At 40.8% G+C, this 19,120-nt stretch overlaps 1 protein-coding gene across 4 annotated transcripts in view; it reads right to left on the bottom strand.

Annotated features, from left to right (window-relative positions):
* asap2a (ArfGAP with SH3 domain, ankyrin repeat and PH domain 2a) overlaps positions 1-19,120 on the bottom strand; it is an 89,240-nt gene that overhangs the window by 63,189 nt on the left and 6,931 nt on the right. The window lies entirely within an intron of this gene.

Below are 19,120 nucleotides of genomic sequence, written 5' to 3'. Positions count from 1 at the left end.
CACGAATATTCTGTTTCTGTTGATAGGACCATCTATCACCCGTGTCTCCGACTTCCACGCTACAGGGCTTTACCGCTCGTAGTTCTTACAGCATCTTTATAATCACATCTAATCTAAGTGCTCGAGGAGTGCTATAACAGACCGATTATCAAAGCGATCTCTGCGTAAACTGAAACTGTATCCAGCAGCTCCTATTAGCATCACCTCAAACCCAGAGGTTTAAATGCTCTGTGCATTCAGACACTTCGAGTGCTATCTGATCCCCTCCATTTAGGCACTCAGCACTGGACGTACTCGAAAGCTTTCGCAACGCATCTGTGAGATGATGGATGATGAGGAGCTTCTCCACTTCACCAACTCAACATTTAACGTGTCTGAGAGCGGTCTTGTCTCGGTCGTGTGCAGATCTTCCTAAGAATCGGCCTCGAGGCAAGATGCTGGAGATGGGGTCCGAGCACTTGCATTCTTAAACTATGTATATACTGTATGCCCTCATTCAAATCTCAAAATGAAAAATAAAAGGATGCAGAACAGGCATCAGCTCAAATAAAACTTGAGGAACTTGTACCTGAAAAGGCTTCCTGAAACCCGAAGTTAAATAAAGTAATTGTTTTTTGTATTTACCTTGTTCCCATTTGAACAGTGTTATGTTATTCTTGTTCTCAATTGTGAGAATTCTGTTCAATGTCCCTTCCAAATGAAAGGAGAAAGAAGTGCCTTTGCACACACTTATTGAAAAGCAGTCATGAATGCATGCCGTTATTTTGTACAGATCATTTTTTCATCAATTTTACTGAAAATGTAATACAGATAGGGGAAATAAGTATTGGACGCGTCAACATTCTTTTCAGTAAATATATTTCCAATGAGGCTATTCACATGAAATTTTCACCAGACATCAGTATTAACTCAACAAATCTGGCTCCAAAAGGTCTTGGGAGAGCGCTTTGCTTTTACCCATCATGAGATGTTCCTTGTGTGACACCTTGGTAATGAAAAGTCTTTTTATAGACCATCAATTTACTAACCCAGCTGATATTGATTTGCACAGATAGGAGGTATAATTACTTACGGATTTCAGCTGGTTCCTTGCCTTGGAGAACTGCTTTTTCTTAGCGTGTTCAATACTTTTTTCCTGTGTCATTCCACTTTATTACAAAAATTTATTAATGGCCTTGAATGTTGTGAATTCTTTAGATTCGCAGATTTCTTGAGTTTATACTGATTTCTGGTGAAAATTTCATGTGAATAGTCTCATTGGAAATATATTTACTGAAAAAAAAAAAAAAAAGGTGATGCGTCCAATACTCATTTCCCCCCACTGTATATCGTGATATAAGATCATTATTCATTAATCTAATGACTAAGCCACAGGGCAAGCAAAACCTACAATGTGTCTCCCAGTCCCATGTCTTGCTTGCTCATAAACCTAAAAAGCTCTAAAATGCTTTTGGGAATCTCAGCCCTGTTTTTTTATGTAGTGCATTATCAAGGTTCTATTACACTGTTATATCCTTATGTTCAGTCATGTTGAGATTTCATTAAAATATGACAAAACCTAGAAAAAAACCATGTAGAAGAGGAAAAATGCTGAGTCATGTAACACAATGGGATTTTCAGCATCACTACATCTACTTTAGCTCTCCACAAAATTCCACCATGGAGTTTGGGGGGGGGGGGGGGGGGGGGGTTGGCACATCCTCTCATCCACTGAAGTGATGTTATGACAACACACTTTTTTGAAGTGGCATTCCTTCGTTCGTGTCCGTCATCATGTTCCAATTGTCCCTTGAGGACTTAAATGGGGTAATCGAGGTTAGCACTTAAAAGGCTGGACTGGGTGTTCTTTTAAACATAAAACATGGGTATAGGTTACATCTGTCACTTTATGGGGCGTGCCGCCGAGACTGCATGGCTTATAAAACGCTACTCAAAGAAACCGGAGACAGCTTTACTGCACCGTCTTGATGTTGCGAACACAGTGAAGCTGACAAGTGGGCTGGAGAACAACAGCAAAATTCCCTTCTCGTCCCTGTGGCATGTTCTTCACATGGTAAAATATACTAGAGGCTTACAAGAGACACCATTTGGCTGGTTTTTGGCTTTTTCATTTGCTGTGCAATACACTTGGATTTATTAAATTTCCACTTATGTTCTTATCCAAACTTCTTATTTTGGTTTTGTTTTTTGGTTGTGGCCTAAAGCACCTTATTCTGAGACACACACTAAAAAAAATCCCAATATGCCTTAGACAACCTGGTTTGTAAATCTCAAATATACATGGAATTAAAAATGTTGACAGTAATGATGTCACGTAACAGCATTTATACAAAGGAGATGGAAAAGGAATCAATAATCAAGTCCTGATCAGCATACCAGTCAATCTATAAACATAGAAGTGACATTTTCTTCACTTCCAAATAATACTGGGAGTGCACTTGGCTTGAAACGTCTTGAAAATGACCACTCTTCTGCATATTTAATGAGTTATTGGCTTACAGGGTTGAAACTTATGCAAAAGTCCGATACTCTCTCTTTGGATAATTTCGCCAGCAAACGTTCCCAGCACTGCATATTTTATAGTTACGCTGGCGTTAATTTATATAGAACAAGCCAACTTTGGTGAGTGAGTGGCTCTGGAAAAAGTAAGTAAACGAAGGTTGGATGACGTCAGGCACCATCTGCGCCGGGAGAGGAAAGCATCACACAGACTGCCAGACCTTCACCAGGGGTCAGTGTCACCGTAAAGACCTGTACAACTCAAAAATTCAAAAACATTTATGGCCTTGATAATTTAGTTCTACAATCCAGAAGCTGCTGCTCTTACACGTAATGTATGGACATTGTAAGAATTCCGTCATTTCCTACAATAAGGCAAATTACTTGTACATAGCTACTCCCACACACACACACACACCAACACACATCCTGCCTGTACATCTGCCAGCATCCTGCTTCCACCTTTGATAATCAACCCCAGTGAAACGACCCAACCACAACTAGCCATGAACTCCAAAATGGCTGACCAAAAACAGGTCACTCTATCTGGCTCAGAGTTGTAACACAGAATATGAAAGGAAAATAATCAGGCAAGCGGGTGAATAATACATGATCGTCTTAAAATCCCCTGGCAAACCCACACCGTAGTCTAGTGGTTCATCGGGATAGGAAGATTCCAGGAGCTTTTGCACATAGTGGGGTCAGTGATGTCCTGGCCTCCATTGTTCACAGTTCCACAACTATTTGATGACGGCACGTCTAGCGTAGGCCAACCCCAACCCCCCCTCCACCCCCTTATATTACATTAGGCAAAGAAAACAAAGCAGTTGTGCTAGCCTGGCATATTTCAGATACTTTTCCTTCCCCCTCAAGCAGCAGTGGATCCCGCTTCAAGCTCCAATACTAGAATTACTCACTTTGAACTGTGAGCGGGATAACATAGGAGGGTCCTGGTTTCCATTCTGGTACAGTGTGGCTGCTTGGCTTATGCTCAGCAAAACGTTCTTTTGAGAAACATTAAAAAGTTAACTTCTAGATGCCTGGAATGTTGATGGATTTTCAAAAGAGTTGGAGTAGTAATAGAAAGTACTAATAGATAAAAGGATGATTAGTTGCTGTCTATTCGAACTAGGGCTGTTATGATGGCACCCTGATTGGACTGTTACCTCGCCAGATTTATGTAACCAATCAAGTTCTTTACTCCAATGGTTTTCATCCCTTTTGTGTCCAGACGCAACCATTCAAACATTGTGACTCCTCGCTTCTCTCTGCAGGGGACTTGGGCTTCATTGAAAATTCTTTGCCTGTGTAATTCTCTACTGTTGTGAGCACCTTAAAAATTAAACTTAAAGAAACCAATATAAATCCGTAAATGAAGACAAATAAGACTAGTCGTTCAATTAAGAATGCTGTTGTATAAAAGGAGGATGGGCTCTAATGGTTCAGGTGGTGTGTATATTGGTTCCACGACATCTTCCTTTAATGCTGTGAATGAGAAGTGACCGATGTGACCTGTCTCAAGCTGCAAGGTGCCATATACTCCCTAGTGTCGCATACCCTGCTGCTTTTCCAACACTGCATCGGGTGTTGTCAGTCAAAGATAGACTGGTTTTCAAGAAACACCTGGCCGACAGTCACCGAGACAAGAGCAATAGCAGTACAATATTTTTTTCCCCCCTCAAACCATTTTCTTTTCACCTGACTTTTCTATAATTCGCCTCCAGATTTGGGTCTTTTTAAGGGGTATGTTACGCTGTTTTTAATCGCCATAGACTTGCACTTCTTCACCACTCAGAAAGTCTTCCCCCCCGTCCTCATCAGTTTAGCTCCACGAGCTTGGTCTTTTATGGAGTTTTGTGTGCATCATCAAATGCAAATGAGCAGCATTAACTTTTCCAGCAATTTGTGCTACAGTAGCTCTTCTGTGGGATCAGACCAGACGGGGGAAAGCCTTTGCTCCCCACACGCACCAATGTGCCTTGAGTGCCCATGACTAGTCGTCCTTCCTTGGACCACTTTTGGTAGGTACTAATCATCAAATACTGGAAACACCCCACAAGACCGGCCGTTTTGGAGATGCTCTGACCCAGGTGTCGAACCATCACAATTTGATCCTTTTCAAAGTCACTCAGATCCTTACACTTGCCCATTTTTCCTGCTTCCAGCACATCAACTCCGAGAACTGACTGTTCGCTTGCTGCCTAATATAGCCCACCCCTTGACAGATGCCATTATATTATATGTATACACACACATACATACATTTTTATTGGTCTAATAATACTATGCAACCGTGTTATCATACAGAACGGCCCAAATTCAAATAAATGTTGGTAAGCTTCAAGGACGTTATAGTGCTAAGAAAATGAAACCACGTGTCATTTCTTGATCGTAAGATTTTACCTCCTTAAAAACTACTTGATTTAAAGTTTACCACAGAATGATGCTACAAAAAAATAAAAAAATAAAAAGTGTTGTTAATAACTGTTACTACCTCTTTCAAATGCCACTACTGGTGTTTCATTGTGAAAATCGGACTGTTCTGAAAGTCTGACTGTTCTGTTTCAAAGAGGGACTTTTCCAAACTGCCTTGGCCCACTTCTCGAAATTGCTTTCTGAAGAGAAAAAAAAAAAAAAGCCTGTTCTGAAACCAGTCTTTATGTCCTTGCCATTACACCTCAACCTCACCTACCCACCTCTTTTTATCCTCTCTTTCTCCCTTCTTTGACGCACAGACCAAACATGGTGTTGAACTGCAGCCAATGAAGGCGGCCTAGAATGCAATTACCTTCTTCACTGTTGGGAGAGCGAGCTGATTAACATCTAAGCTTCAGTGAGGCACCAGATGTTTCGGTTAAGCTAATAAATGCCCCAACAGAGTGTAATGGATGTGTAGCGGTTTTGCTCTTCATGTGATATTTGATACCAAGGTGGCCTGTAGAAGTTAGGACTGAAAGAGTGGTATGTTCTGGAATAAATGGATGGCGGGACGTCTAAGCCCAGAAGCATCAGTAACTTCCACCAGACAGGATTAAACTGGACAGAGATGAACTCCGAGTCGATTTAACACGGGGGAGATTACTGTGGGTGGTCTAGACTACACTAAACAGTATGGAACATCTGATAAAAGGCATGCCAGGATCCTTAGGCCTAATTAGGTTTAACACAAACCAGAATGAGACTGATGTTAAAGTGCAGGAATAAATCTAAAGGAAGGTAAAACGACAGCTAATTAAACGGCACAAAGACAGGACAATTCTTTGTAATTTACTATCTCCATTATTGGGAAGTAAAACAGACTACTGCAGACTGCTATCTTTTTGAAACGCGCTACTTTCACTTTGACCAGGCATTTTGTATGCACACGTCTCTGCACACATAAAATTCTTTTTTCAATTTCTATAATAGATGATCTGGCACGTCTTATCAGATAACTTAACCTGATGTGAATTAAATACCTTGGCAGATGAATATTTGTCATTGCAAGCCACAAAGCTTGCTAGCTAAACTAACTTGCAGGTTTTTGGAGCATCTGTTCAGAATAACGGCATATCTGCTTTTCTTCATCTAAACATCACCCGAGTTAAAATAACTGGAAGTACTACTCCAGACAGGTTTAAATTGCATTATAAGTATAAGAATGCTAAAGTTTTGTGACCATCCATCAATGCATCCGTCCATCTTCCATACCGCTTATCCTACACCGCTTATCCATCTCAGGGAACTCTGGGCACAAAGGGCAGGGTGCCAACCCGTTACACGCATTCATACACACTACAGACAATTTAGAAATGCCAATCAGCCTACAATGTATGTCTTTGGACTGGGGGAGGAAACCGGAGTGCCTGGAGGAAACCCTTAAAACACGTGGAGAACATGCAAGCTCCACACAGATAGGGTGGAATCAAACCCCCAACCCCAGAGGCACGAGGCAAACATGCTATCCACTACGCCACCGTGCCCCCCAGTTCTGACTATTGTCCATTAAAAATAAATAAACAACAACAACAACAACAACGACAGTAATAATATAAGCCTTGGCAAGATTCAATACAAAATTTACTTCTGAATTCAAAAATTAATTCTCGATGTTTGGCTAGATTTTGAAGTCGATAATTAAACTGAAAGTAAATAATCTTTTCATCTCTTTCTTACCATTAAATAAAGCCTCACCAACACATTTATCACATATAGCATTCCGTCTAATAAAGCCCCTCAGTGTCCATGAATAATTCTGAATATTACAAAAGGTTTTAACAGCTCTGTGTAAATCATAAGAGAGTGTGACATCATAAAATTAACTGTAAAGAGCCAACATGCAGACATGGCACTTCAAAAATGCTTCACATAGCTAAGATGAGAAGAAAGGAAGGCGTCTCCTTGGAGGTCGAGCAAGTGTACTCCATTAGCGTGATTGGAAGGCGCACACACCTCCGCGCTAATTCTCTGGGGCTGAATGCTATAGACTCTATTGGGCCAATTGAGATAAGGGATTGGGTGGGGGGTGGGGGGGGTCATTCTCACGCTTCATGTACACATGCAGTTAAGGTAGGAGAGGACGTGCGACAAAACCTCGTTCACCGTCTCACTGTCCCATGACTATCCCAGTCTAAAAACCCAGCACCTGTCCAGCACATTCCAATTAAACGGCAAACATTCCCCAGCATAAATCGCTTGTGTAGGTCAGACTGGTCTGAAGAGTGCAGGGGGTAGTTCAGTGACAACGTGGCACAACAGACACCGTATTCTTCAGTGCAAAACAAGAGGGGAAGAGAAACAGAAATGAGGAAAGCTGCAACTCATTTAGAAACATACGATCACACCTATGTACTTTTCAACTGCTTCTGCAGTCCTCTAGTTGGGTTGGGCCAGACTTTATCCTCCTGAGACCCACATCGTGTTCCTCTGTGTGTTCAATTCTTTTTACTTTTTTGGAAAAACAAACGGATATCCTTGTAGAAGGACAGCAGAATGACATATTACAAATTTCGCAGGTTCTCACACAGAGATATATGGTCTCGTGGGGATTAACTCATGCGGCTGGTCAAGGAGTCTCACAGGGAGGAAGTTTTTACTGTCCTCTGAGCTCATCTGGCTCTTTGCAAAGACATGACGTCAGTAGTAGATGGTTCCAGCGGAACACGAATGGTGTTTTAGCCACTTAAAATAACGTAGCCTGAGAAACGAACCATGTCCCCTTTTTTTTTTTCCTTTTAGAAAACGGATAAACCAGTCAACAAACCTGGTGAGGTGATGAGGTGAACCAGGCTGAGTGCAACGTATTACATCACCACCATGAGCGCTGACTAACGGAGTTTATCAGTTGTAATGATCAGTCCGGACAGGATTTCAGAGTAATTTTTTTGTGATTGTTGCGGCCAAAAATGCTTGATATTGGTGCAGCTTTTTTGTGGAAAACTACTTGAATTAGCAAACTTGCAATTGCATGAAATTGTTCTGCACGGTACGGTCTTTCAGTGATGTTTGGTGGTAAACGAGACCTTTTAAGGTGTACTCATGTTTGAATCAAAAAGGACTGCTTTGGCTGAATGCACGTTGTGATGACATCACATGACGCGTCTTGGCCCAAATCGGTAGAAAATCTGCGGTAATTTTGAACAACATGAATATTGACGAGTTTGCTTGATTTTGCGTTCATTTCTGCGATTGCAAAAATCCTGGAGGGACTGATTAATGTGAAATGTTTTAAAGAACATTTTAGGGGCGCTTTCACATATGCTGTGTGTAGTCTCAAACCCTGGTGGACCAAAAACAACCGGTCCGAGAACCAGCCCGGGTTTGATCGCAGTTAGAAAGTGATATCATCCTCAACCGACCAAACTGCAGGAAGTGAACCGAACATACCGTGTGTTTTGGGTTGCAGATGGTTTTTCTGGAACTGAAACTGAGCTGTGACGTGAGAGTGTAGCGCTGCGGAAAGAACAACTGTCGTGGAGATTTGGACTCGTGAGCAAAAAGAGAACATGTGAAAGAATAAACATTATTTATTCTATCATTCAAGTAATTTATTAAGTGCCAGTATCTTAGTGTTCTTTGTGCTTGGGTGATTTGTGCGATTTCAGGGTGCGCAAGGTTTGTTTACCTTTTTCCATCCGCGTATTTCTACCAATGACTGAAAGACTTTTATGAGCATGTTCTCAGCCCTACACGTACATCAAACCATACCAAAGAGCACATGAACCAAAAGCATACATTTTAATTCAGCCTATGCAAATGGAGCTAAGAAACCAATGAATCCAGATCAACATTCTTCACTCTTGTAAGGACAAGTCTGATCACTGAAGTTAGTGAAGAGGCCACAGCAGAAGTCAATGTGTTTTTACAAGAAGGTAAATTAACAACATTGGAAAGACCATACACCTTCTTGGTTTTCAGTGTTGGCTCCAACTGTTCCTGTTAAACATGTTTTTCTACAGACAGTGCAGAGTGTGGGGGAGGGTAGAGTATCCCACGGTGTCATGGAGTTGACCTGAGCACTGGCTGACGCGATACGAACAAACAGTTTCTCCCAGAACAGCTGCTAATTACTCCACGACAACAAGTGTGCAGGGTTAGCGAGATTAACACAGCTTTCTCTCCTGTTTCTCATACACACATAATAGCTGCATGTTTACAATATCGGTGACTTTACGAGAGAAAACACCATAGACCGAGGCTCACTGGGATGTGACGGTTCTCCAGAGCACGTTAGCTGTAGGTTCACCTCAACAAAGGCTCCATTGTTAAAGCCGAGAGAAAAACGCACACAAACACACAACCAGACAGGAGTTTGTCTGTGAAAACTATTAAAGTGAAACTGCACACCAACGGCATCTAACTCACATAATCACACTGAGGTGAGGATTTAATTGGGGTAATTAAACTGAAGAGGTACTGAGTGAAAATGGACCCTCCCCTCCCCAGTGTGCTTTCTATTGCTTGCAATGTGGTTTTACATCAACGGCCAGCTCCATTTGGGCTGAGCAGAAACACTTGTAATCAGGACAGACTTTTGCTCTTTGACGCAAACTTCAAAAGGGAGCCGTTGTTTTGCCTTCACGCTGCTCCTTATGCCGCAAATGCAAACAAGCACAACAGCCAGCCATCTCTGACCAATGCCGACATGAGAAAACTTCTCTGGTTTTACAGGAATACCTTGATGAAGAAAATTGCATTTGATCAACATAAAGCCATTTTCACACAGCAAGTTTTCATCCTGATTTTGCCATCGCAGACAAAAATCGAAAAGAATTCTTCGGTCATGAGGGACACAGCGGGACATGATCACCAGCGGCCAATGACAGCGAATGAATAAAAACGTGCGATCGCCGTTATGACGTTTGTCTTAAATCAACCAGCAGTAGGATTGCATATGATTAGGGCTTCAACTCGTGATTATTTTGATAATCGATTAATCTGTCAAATATTTTTTTCGATTAATCGATTAGTTTGGATTAAAACTGCCACTTTATTGTTCATATTTTTCCTAAAAAACATGCGATTTCACATTCTGCCCAATGTTGTGCTTCAAACACTGTGCAAATTGAAGCCAATGAAAAAGGTATTATATGTATCTCTGTGGGCTATGCTGTACATGTGCAAAGGATTTAGTTTTTTATATTATATTTTGAAAACATAAAAACAATTGATTGTCCACAAGCTTTAAAGCCGATGTTAAATCACTACAATAAAAATGCTAAAAAAAAAAAATTTTTAAACTATTAAAAAAAAAAAAAAAAACCAAAAGCACAAACTAAGTGTTAACTGGTAAGAGGTTGAATGTTCTGCAGTAACACACACATTCACTCATCTGAACACAGTAACATTACTTTATTCTGTAAAATATATGACACTTCTTACATTTCTATATGATTACATGTTCTAACCCCATTACAGTTACTGCTCTCATAAAAAAAAAAAACACAATTAATTTAGTTACTAAATATAGCATCAATCAACATCCATCCATCTTCTACCACTTACTCCTTTTCAGGGTCACGGGGAAACCTGGAGCCTGTCCCAGGGAGCATCGGGCATAATCGGCATCGGGCATAATCGGCATCCATCGCAGGGCACACTCACATACACACTCACATACACATTCATACACTACGGACACTTTAGACATGCCAATCAGACTACCATGCATGTCTATGGACTGGGGGAGGAAACCGGAGTGCATCAAACAACATATTTGGTCAAAATTAATATTTTAGTCCGAGTTAATGTGCTTCCTTTCTATTACGCGCTGTTTGACGTGTATTCGTGGACTCGTGCTCATTCAGTGACGTTGAATGGAGACTCGCTTGCTGTCAGGACTAGGCTTTATGTAAAATGGAAATACTGGCATGAATTTCTAACATTTACAGATAAGGATATAAAGGTAAAAATGTCATTTCTGTGCTGAAAAAAACATGTCTGGAACACATTAAACAGCACACACACATCTGTCGCAGCATCTGACACGACAAGCCACGTTAATACACTTACGAGTTAGTTTGAAGCGCTTAATATAAAACACTCACGTTTTTCACCATTGTGAAGTGACGTCACTGACTGAGGTTATCCACAGTGACATCACCGACCCAACTAGTCCATAATGAAATTCCTTGCTGATTATTTGAATTATCGATTTTATTGCTTAGTTGTTGCAGCCCTACATGTGATCATGTGAATTTCACAGGGGGGATGAATGGCATAAAGGTTAGCACGTTTGCCTTGCAACTCCAGGGTTGTGGGTTCAGTTCCCACCTCCGCCCTGTATGGTTGAGGAGTTTGCATGTTCTCGCCATGCTTCGGGTGTTTCTGCCAGGTACTCTGGTTTTTCCCTACCGCAGTCCAAAGACATGCATTGTAGGCTGATGGGCATTTCCAAATTGTCCGTTGTGTGTGAATGTGTGTGCTTGATTATGGCCTGCGATGGGTTGGCACCCCGTCCAGTGTGTATACTGCCTTGTGCCCAGAGTCCCCTGGGAGAGACTCCAGGCACCCCATGACTCTGTGTAGGAAAAGCGATTCAGAAAATGGATGGATGGTTGGAAACTCACAGGATAGCTACAAATGTGGTAGTGGCAATAGTGAAACAAACAAAACAACCTAGTGCACAGAAGACGTATCCTTATGCTGCATTCGACTTAGTGGGAAGTCAGAACTAGGAATGATACCATTTTCGATCCTCTTTGCATTCAAGCAACAAAATGGAGAATAAAAACATGGACGCCTTCATGTCCACCGTTTGTTAGCAGCAAGCTAGGCAGTTAAACATGATGAGCAGTGTCCTCAAAACAGACATCCGTACAGTCAATGTTATAGATTTAACAAGTGAATGTCTGCATGTTGATTGATCTAAAGCCAACACGAGTATACGCCGCATAACATTTAAAGGTAAGAAGTGCTGTTGATTTGACGTGACTTCTCTTGTTGAACTCTGAACTAAGGAGACCATCCTGAGCTACAGAGTAGGAATTCCAAATGTTTTCTTCGGTTTTTCCTGGTTGGAGGTCAGGAATTACGACCTCTTGTAAAATGAACCATTATCGTATAGTTTCTTATTATGCGACCCCATTTTTTTTTTCCACGGGCCCGAACTGAGCTGCTTGATGGCTTAAACAGAATGCAGTCATTTCTTTAATTGCAGATCTATCTATTGTTAGAAAGCTTCCTTATATAATCTGCCTTGGAGAGCTGTTAAAGAATGTGGCCAAGATTTTATAGTAGCAATCTTAAAAGGCTGCTGAAATTGCATAGTTTAAAACCAGCTTAAGCCTAATTGTCTTTCCTCTAGTGTTACAATCAGCTACTTTAAGCCACCTGTAGAAACAATACACCCACATAACTGGTAAAGCAAGTAAAATATGATACGACTACAGAATTAGGAAAATCTGAAACTCATGCTGGTTCATGGAAACTGGACATAGCTTCCAAGACATATGCATAGTTTTGAGTCAGGAAGAGGCATCCACAAAATTACTAGCCGTTTTACAGACTACTTAGATTTTAAAGCGACTGCCAGGTGAGGTCTGTAAACTGTAGGGGGGTCCAAATGTGTCTGGCTGAGGAGAACCAGACAAGTGCACTACAACAATCACTGGTGTTTACAGGACTCTTCCTCTAAACTTAATCCAGCATTCTCTTTTGCTAGCTCGAGGTCAAATTTGAGGACTGCCAGAGGGCAACCGCTGAACATTTAATCAAGGTCTTTAAACCTCAACTGCTTAAGTATACGTCTGTGAATTAGGATTGGGAAGATGCCGTCATGATGCAGCGTCTTATGGGTGAACTTTTAATTTGACTGGATTGTTCGGGTCATTATTGTGTTCGGAACTGGAAAAGCCAAGGAAGCAAATTTTCAGATATAATGTAGGAGAACGATACTCCATTCAATATCATTTTCACCTTTCAGTGGATATGATTGGAATATACAATTTCAAGCAGGCTGTGATGGATGGTTGATTGATAACATTTGCAACAGTAGTTTAAAAGAAAATGGAAAAAACCATCCTGTCTCATCTATATGTGTCATCAACATAACAAAAAGTGTATTTCTGAGGAAAAAAAAAAAACTGAGGAAAATAAAACAGACAAAAACTTTTTATCTTTGATATCCAAGCTTGATATCTAATGTAATGCACTGTTATTTAGTTCTGTGATTTCAAAATATTTTTAAATGGCTCAAAAGAATACAGACACACTGTCTGGAAATGTAAGTGGAGGTAAACGGATTGATTTCTCCCCTTGGTTTGCGAGTCTCTATATGCCATTGCTCGGCATTCCTCTGGAGAATGCTGCGTTAACACCTTGTCCTTTGATTTCGAAGTATTAAAAACCATCTCTTGCGGTGTGTATGCAGACGTGTTTGTAGCGTGTTAATGAAGAACCAATCCTACCAAAATAGCAGGTTATGTTATGTTTTACTTTACTCATTGGATTTAAGTATCCATTTAAAAAATTTGAATAAATATAATAAATTATTTTTAAACATTTTTGTAAGGTTTCATGTTTAGATTAATAGAGGAATGTTTATTATTTTATATTTTATATGTATCCTCTCAGTGCAAGTTGAAGGCTTAGTCCAAAAATTTGACTTTCATATTTATTTGAGAGATCCCATTCGCTCCATCCCTTGGAAAATGTCTAAGATGAAAAATCAAAAATAACATGCAGTAGCATGGGTCTGCACTATGGACTGTTGCCTGGAGGTTTTTTTGTAGCAGAAATACAGAGCTCTATTGGCAGGTATTGAAGTCATACAGGAGTTTGATTGCGCTTCAAACCTGGGTCCAGCTGCTGTCAATAGGCAGCGTGAGGCACACACTGGTTCTCTGCACTCGCTGGGTAAATGCAGGATTGCTGCTCTATTAAAGATTTCACGGCTTTAAAAATAGAACTGGTGCCAAACACTAGGGAGTCTGACAAACTGGGGATATGCAGGCGACATCTCGGCTTATACGAGTCCAAAAGAATTTTCACAGCAAGCAGAAGAGAGCATCTGCTTTTATATTGGGAGATAAAAACAGGAAAACGAAGTATTAAGCTTAAATATACAGAAAAGATCACCATTTTATTGGTGTGTCAAACTGCAAAACAACACTCCCCGTGTTAGTCATGCAGTCATGAAACACTGAGGCTGAATACATACAAGTAAATCATATCAATAAATCACAGCAGATGCTTCTGACAAAAGATCTACTGGGCAACAAAGAGTAACCACCGATATAGTCTGCATCAGAAGTTCTCAGACTGTTAACAGCCATTAAAAAAAATCATTAAAAAAAATTCATGGAACCAGTCGATATTGGATTTGGATTGGAATGGGTTTAATTTCACGAACATAATCAAACTATTTAAATATTGAACTTTCTACAAATAAACCACGTTTTGTACATTGTTATATTTGAGTTGACAGACTCCCTGGCTACGCTTCACAAACCCCTAGGATTCCCCAAGACCACAATTTGAGAACCATGGGTCTTCAACCTATCCAAGTCACTGGCATGAGACTTTACGGACCAAGTGGAAACCACAGCTTTAAAAATGTCTGCTTCAGTTAAACAGATTTATTTCTTGACATTCAATGTATCCATTAGTCAAAAGTGTCAGTATCACAAGACACCTCTGGAAAATAAAGGTCGAACTCCACAAATCAATAAGAGTTCATTAATGAAGAAGCACCTCTTTAAACACCAGACAATGAGTGTGAATGGGACTTGTTTTTGGAAATCTGTGACAGACCTCCTTAACAGAGAGCCTCTCTGCCCCCATTAATACTTCCTAAATAAAGGCCAGGTGCACTCCTGACCCCTCCAGGGGTCAATACCAACCCATCCACCCAATTAATGAGATTTCCTCATTCGCATGACTGTCATCAGAGAAACTATAGCCTAAGTCAAGCGAGCTGGCGAATCTATAGGACAGGACCATGACCTTTCCCCTTCAAGCTCTTAAGCGGAGAAAGGGAAGACTGCAGCTGTGTAAGAACATGGTGACCAAGGGTCAAATCTCAAGGAATGTATTCAAACAAGCACAAAGCTAGATGAGAGATTCAATTACTCTTACTATTTCACTGAAATGTACCTCTGGAGACAGTGACTTCAGGACACCTCCCATTCTACCTAATAATTCCCCATAGTACCCACAATGCAAACTCAGACTGACTACAGCAAGAGGGATAATCTTCTTAAAATGAAATGAAGGCAATCCATGGTCATCAGCAATCCCATGTCCTCATGCTACCCACCTGTCTGAGTGACAGTAGTCCTAAAGCTTTTAGATTTCAGGCTCACGTCTGCAAACTTAATCCCTGTTCCTGGGTGTTCATTAAAACTTTCCTCCCTCCCACCTGTTCCCGCGAGCAGCTGTTCTGCTCGGTTCAGCTGGCCTGTTCCCGCAAGCGCAGCCTGGAAAGATATCAGGAGAGCACAAAGCACACCAGGCTACGGTCTCCAGCCAACCAGGAAAATGACCCCTTTGACCTTTGTCTAACCGTTGACGAAAGACATGCCAAGTCTGAAACCCTAACCTCCTAAAAATGGCCAGTGCATTTATTTGGAGTTTGTTTTTCATGACCTTTTAAGGGATTACCAAAAAAGCACTGATTCACAAAGCAAAGCCAGACTGGTTTGAAACATTTAAAACCAATGAAAAACTCCAGTTAGTTTCAGTTTACGGTTAGTTTCGCGCGGCAGACTTCTAGCATTTGCTAGAAAGTCTAGTATGACACTTTCACGGGAAAAGCCAACTTGACCAATGTGGCAGACGACCAACCACAGACCTTTAACTGCAACCGTTCAGCAGAGATTCTCTCGTTTACGCTACACTAAGTGTTATACAAACCTTTTAAAAATAGGATTCTATAAATGTTCCTTAGTCTAGTGACTAAACCTTGACCTTGCATCACGCCATATAATCGCTGCCATTTTGAGGAGTGAATAAGGGACAAACTGCATCAATGTTATTGTATCAATCAGTACGTTTACATGGACAGCAGCAATTCAATTATTGACCTTATTCTGAATAAGACAATATTGTGATTAAGGTGTTTACATGAGTCGCTTTTAGAATATTCCTTTCATGTTCGTGTTTTACGTGTTATAGAACATAGAGCGATTAACAGCACACGTCATTATGTCACCGCGCCACGCCATCTGACGTTCCTTCCAGAATTTCACGTATCGACATACAGTTCGTCTTCGTCATGGTACCGTATACAATTCTGGGTGTTTTTATTTAAAATTTCACGGAAGCTTCAAGTGCAGTTAATTGTTTTTCATGCCATACGTACTAATAGACGACCGCTTGAAGCCATGGGCTACATCTGAAACCGCGTACTTACCGTCTATATAGCAGCTCAGATACATGTATTTTACCTACTATATAGTAGGTAAGTACGTGGTTTCAGACGCAGCCGTGCTCTCTTGTTTGCTCAAACGGTTGAGCACAGCCGTGTGTGTACGTGTCCTGTAGCAAAATGCGGTGAAAAATCCCACGCGACGTTAATAGCATGATTAAGGTGTTTACATGTCTGTAACGCATGTCGATAATGTGACTAAAACAGGAGTACTCGACATGTCTTAATTCCATTTGTTTTTACTTCGAGTATAACTTTAGTCGGATTAAGGCCATTAAAAATTTCTATTTACATGGTAGTTTCTTAATCAGGTTAATACTGGATTATTGTTGTCCATGTAAACGTACTGAATGCTTCATAAAGCAGTCATGCTGCCTTGTAGCTATGTTAGCGAGCTGGCTCTGGGACAATTGGGCACATTATCTCTGGAGCAAGTATTGCTAATAGGGATGTGGCGGCGAGGAAATTATTCCACCGGTTAATCGACGTTTGACAACACCGGTATCACCGGATGTGGGGTGGAGGGTCATCGGCACTCTTCCCTCTTTTCCCCCTCGCTTTTAAATCGCTTATGAATGCCGGTGCGCATTTCAATTTCGCTTTCAAATTACCGGCAGTTTGGGGGCGTTGATTTTTTGAATGGTGGGTTCATTATTATTCTTAATGAAAAACACAACAACAAAACAGTACAATGGCAAACTCGCTAATATTCAACATAGAACTTTTATTAACAAAACAAATAAGCACGGCGTACACCGTGCTGCGGCTCGGTCTCATTTGGCTTACGCTAGGTTATACAGTTTTTGAATTGTAGCGTCTGACCTCTAACAGAACTAAAAAAAAAAATTATTACTATAAAAAAGAATAAAACGACAGTGGAGGCGGCGCCACGGTGGGCAAGTGATGTAATCTGTGTGGGGGAACACGGGGAACACTGACTATCGCAGCAAGACTGCTTAGCAAAAAAGTTAGTCAGTTAGCTGATATCAACTTCATCCCCCTGTAATGACCTTCAAGAAATGCCGTGGGATTCTTTACCCACCTGGACATGAAACGCCCATAGACTTGCAGGCTCTTAAATGCTTTGAGGCTCTATACACGATAATCTAATAAGATATATCCTCTGATCTCTCTCATCAACAAGGCGTTTCAGACTGCAGAACTGCTGCTTACTGGATGTTTTTTGTTTTTCGCACAATTCGGTGTTAATGCTAGAGTCTGTTGTGCATGAAAATCCCAGGAGATCATCAGTCTCTGAAATACTCAAACCCTCAAGCCCCTCTTGCAACCATGCCACAGTCAAAGTTGCTGAAATCATATTTTTACCTCGTTATGATGGGAATATTAACTTCTGAAGCTTTTAACCTGTTCGTGTATGATTTTCTGCATGCAGTACTGCTGCACGACTGGCTGATTGAATTTGGCCAACAGGAACGTGTTCCAAAATAAAATGGACGGCGATGGCACAACAGGAAAACACAAATTTGGAACGTTTTCAGCCACTTTACGTGAAATGAGCTGTTTTGCGGATAACTACATGAGAATCACAGCCTCACAGCCTATTTGATCAGTTTTGTCTCATAAAAGCACCGTTTATTAATGCGAGAAATTTCAGAAAACTCATGTGACTGAAATGCTAGGATATATTCTTTCACAATGTTCAAAGGTTTGTTCTCCGACTGAAAACCAGTGCAGAGAGAGTGTGGAAGGCCAATCGGATTGCAACCTTCAACATTATGAAGCCCATGGCCATTAAATGTACAAAAGATCTCGCACACTCTATGGACCATAATATATGAGGCTGAGACTAATTTCCAGCAAGCTGGCATGTTTCACCAGTGCACCGGTTATGAGTAAGCTGGCTACGATGAAGAGTGACGCTGATGGACATGCAACATGCTTTTGTGAGACACGACACAAAAAAATGTAGCCGAATATGTATTGACAATAGGTGAAATTGCTTTTTTGACCTCAAGACATGGAATAAATAATTTACTTCACATTAACATGAGATGATGCCATAGCAGGAAAATGGAATGATGCAAAATTTGAAACGAATGAGGTAATAGGAAAGCAAGTGCATCGCAATTTCTCGTTAGTCCAGTAGTAACTAACCTACTTTGATCCTCACTTGGCTCGTGTTTTGTTGTAGGCCTGTGTGGACATAATAGTGACAGTGGAGACGTGCAATGTAGTACAATAGGAAATTCACAGCCTTCAACAGAGCCTCTTCTGATTCTGACACAGCACTCAGCTGGATGATAGCCACAAGCACTTTGTCTGTTCAGAGCAACCTGTGCACATCATTTGTAAGCAATTTTTAAATGTACGTGTTGGTGCCTTTAAATGAACATAAATGAATAAATAATGAAAAACTGACAGACAGAGAGAAATATGAACAGATAGACAGATAGATATAGACTGGATTACCTTCCTTGAGCACCTGCCATTCAGATTAGGGCCAATAAAAGCAACTGGGAAGAGGAAGCACTGACTAAATACGGTAACTAAAAGGCTGCACCAAGGACACTTATTGATCCAGAGCTCACAAGGACACACATGGCCAAATAAGCATTTGATAACCACATACCACTACACTGGTAGGACATTGTGTAATGATGAGAAAACTGCACTATGGGTCCATGAAATTAAAATATAAAAATAACTAAATGTTAATAAAGGCTCTGCTCTAACGATCCGAACACTAAATTTATGACAAACTGTCTTTCCTATCCTGATAGATATCTATGAAGTATATACTATGAGGGAAGAAAT

The sequence above is a fragment of the Ictalurus punctatus genome, chromosome 9 (genome assembly GCF_001660625.3).
Source record: "Ictalurus punctatus breed USDA103 chromosome 9, Coco_2.0, whole genome shotgun sequence".
Taxonomy (NCBI): domain Eukaryota; kingdom Metazoa; phylum Chordata; class Actinopteri; order Siluriformes; family Ictaluridae; genus Ictalurus; species Ictalurus punctatus.
The sequence above is the reverse complement of the archived record's forward strand: the minus strand, read 5'-3'. Positions and strand labels throughout refer to the sequence as shown.